The following is a 585-nucleotide window of genomic DNA, read 5'->3' as shown; positions in this document are numbered from 1 at the left end:
GTATGAACAGGAGGATTACACCAGTCTCTGCACTGGCTACCTGTCTGCTTCAAAATTGATTTTAAGATCCTTTTATTGGTTTATAAAGCTCTTAATGGTCTCAGTCCTATCTGTTTATCAGATTTGCTTTTATCCCATAAACCCTCTAGAACCCTTAGGTCTTAATTATCCCTAAAGTCAGAACAAAACCCCACAGTGAGGCATCATTTTATTATTATAGTCCACATCTCTGGAACAACCTTCCTGAAGACCTGAGGGCAGCAGAGAATATTGTTTTTCAAACATTTGTTAATTAGCACTAAAATAACCAAACCAAAGTATTGGATAAAACTTATTTTTGACCAGTTGATGGTGCTAGATGAAAAGTCAGGAAATCAAAGTTATTAATTCATTCTCTGAGGAGCATGGTGTTGCTAGAGGAAAAGTCAGGAGTTTATGTAAGTGAGTCAGACTCATCCCCTCTGGACTATGAATATCTGTAAAAAATAAGTTTTTAATATATTTCAGTCTGAACCAAAGTGGAAGACCTACAAACCCTCAGACACAGACATTACCACCCTGAGGTTAGAATGAAAATGGCCAAGA

The sequence above is a fragment of the Thunnus albacares genome, chromosome 4, assembly GCF_914725855.1.
Source record: "Thunnus albacares chromosome 4, fThuAlb1.1, whole genome shotgun sequence".
NCBI lineage: Eukaryota > Metazoa > Chordata > Actinopteri > Scombriformes > Scombridae > Thunnus > Thunnus albacares.
The sequence above is the reverse complement of the archived record's forward strand: the minus strand, read 5'-3'. Positions refer to the sequence as shown.